The sequence below is a fragment of the Danio rerio genome, chromosome 20, assembly GCF_052040795.2.
Source record: "Danio rerio strain M-AB ecotype USA chromosome 20, GRCz13ab, whole genome shotgun sequence".
NCBI classification, from domain to species: Eukaryota; Metazoa; Chordata; class Actinopteri; order Cypriniformes; family Danionidae; genus Danio; species Danio rerio.
The window spans coordinates 23,497,501-23,499,916 of record NC_141040.1 but is presented as its reverse complement, the minus strand read 5'-3'; the positions used below and the strand labels follow the sequence as shown (position 1 = coordinate 23,499,916).

The window sequence follows — 2,416 nt, the reverse complement described above, 5'->3', positions numbered from 1 at the left end:
AACCAAAACATAATACTAATACATTGTCTAAAAACATTATACATTATATATATATACACTGTAAACGATTTCTGTTGTTTTCACGGTATTATACTGCATTTCTCAACAGTTGTTTACTGTATAAGCTGTGCACAGTGTGTTACTGTATATATTGCTGTTTTCACAGCATGATAATGTATTCTCAACATTTCCATACTGTGAACATGATTAACAGTATGCTACTGCAGATTTTACAATGAATTTGGGGAAAAAATCAGTTACTGTGCATCTAAATACAGTACTGCAAATGACCATGAAAAACTCTACACACACTTTATATTATTATTATTATATTTACTTTATTTTTTGACAAAGTATTTTGTGAAGAAAAATAAACTAACCAGTTTCTTCAGACTGTTCAGTGCATAAAACTGTCCCCTGGTTTTCCATTTTTGGGTGTACTGCATCTTAATTTTATAAGGTTAACATGAAAATATTAAATCATTTTTAATCAACATAACTTTGTGCTTAATCAAAACGTAAACTGGAACAAAAGTAATTGATTCATGAAACCAAAGTCAGCTTAAATGTCAGAATGACCAGCCTGCTTTAGACGGATTCATGAGGATTGGGCACCCGTCACCATGGAGGTCACATCTCCGCATTTTCAAAACAATATTTTAAAATACGCACCATCTCTATAAATAAACCACAGACTTGAGTTTAAAACAACTACATTCCCGCATGAAAAACGGTTAAAACTAAATTTCATAACACATTCATTATAGAGCCATCTAAGACCGGGGCAAGTCTCACATGTCTAGCCGATTATAACCTCGTTTCGCCGGATACATGAGTGATGATGGACACCCTGGAGGTCAGAATCTCCGCTATCGGCAAAGCACGCTTAAAGTTTACACATGATATCTATAAATAAACCACAGATTTGAGTTTGTAAGAACTACATTCTCGCATGAAACACTGTTAAAATTACATTTCGTGACATATTAAACGCAATATTTATAACATTAGCTGGGCTTTCTCATCCGCCATTACCATTTGCTTGTTGATGTGAAATGAATTCTGGGAGAAAAAAAATATTAATTCTCAAAACACTTCAAACGAACTTTATTGTTATTGTCAAGGTCAGATATATGTAATAATTTCGCTGGTAAAGTGAATAAAAAACAATGTTACTATATTGTAATCAATATCACGTTTGCACTGGTTCGGTTCAGCCCTTGAGCGACTCTGAACCGAATTGAACCGTTTGCTCGGGAATTATTTGATCACACGTGTTCACAAGCACATTCAGCAATATGTAATTAGTGTATAATTAGTGTATAAATGCGTGTGGCCAAGCAGTATAACGAAATAGTAATGAATCATATACAAAAAGGAATCGGTTTTAGGCGGATTCAAATCTTTACTGTTCACTAAGGAGCCGATTCATAGAACTGAATGGACGCGACTCGACCTGCAGGCAACGGCTCTCCTAATTTGAAATTCACCTGTCGTCTTTCATCCAGCGAATTCATCCTCGGTAAGTGTTTTAAAGTCAAATTCTGTCCGTTAAAGGATTGTTTTGTATATATTTCTGTGTATTGAGTGTGTAATTTAAAAGAATTAACCAAGTGACATTAGTTGTAACGTTCTTATGTTTTGTCACGCTGTCCGTTAACAAACGGTATTTTAAACAAGAAATAACACACGCCAGGCGGTCATTGTAAGTGTTTGCGAGGTATTAGATACAGTGAGTTTATCTTGAGTGAGTTTTTGACCATACGCTAAGTTACCTGAAAAAGCATAACTTTAACTTATTGTAAGTTAACTGCATTAATGCATTCTCTATTTCAGCACAACACTGAGATGAAGGCGAAGTCACCATGAAAAGTTAAACGTTTACGTTACCGTTAAGGTAAGCTCTGGTCTTCACATAGTCATTATGACTAAGCTATCATTATGGTAAAAATTTTCAACTGTAAGTTAGTTATTTAAACTAAACTCATAATGAAATGAGTCTTAACTGTTTTATTAAATGGAGCTGAAAATTAAATACAGTTGAATTATTTTAAGCTAACGTTAATATTAACAAAATACATATTAATTGTCTATTTCTCAATAATGTTAATGAGCTTGATGTATAGTGTGTCATTAATTGTACATTTAATTTTTGGTGTTCAGGTGATATCCATCCTATTCTAAGAGAAATTGATGGGGTCAGAGAATGATTTGTGTACAAATGTATTTTAACCCCATACAGATTGGTATGGTTGTACCATAAATTTAGATTAATTAATGTTAAGTCTTATTTTACTCTTATTATATTTATCTGTTTTTCAGCTACAGTAATTGATGTTGAAAAACTGATGCTACCAATCACTCCTCACTTGATTATTCAAGGTAATGTTGATGTCTTCCTCATTTTGATTAGATT

The 2,416-nt window shown here is 33.1% G+C and overlaps 1 long non-coding RNA gene across 3 annotated transcripts in view; it reads left to right on the top strand.

Moving 5' to 3' along the window:
• The first annotated feature begins 463 nt into the window (after positions 1–463).
• LOC137488730 (uncharacterized) overlaps positions 464–2,416 on the top strand; it is a 4,188-nt gene continuing 2,235 nt past the window's right edge. For 2 of the 3 annotated variants that reach the window (XR_015518298.1, XR_015518299.1), the window contains exons 1-3: positions 601–1,522; positions 1,837–1,897; positions 2,323–2,382. This is a non-coding gene — a long non-coding RNA (uncharacterized LOC137488730). Of the gene's footprint in view, positions 1,523–1,836; positions 1,898–2,322; positions 2,383–2,416 lie in introns of all 3 variants that reach the window. The other variant, XR_015518297.1, reaches the window with a different exon arrangement.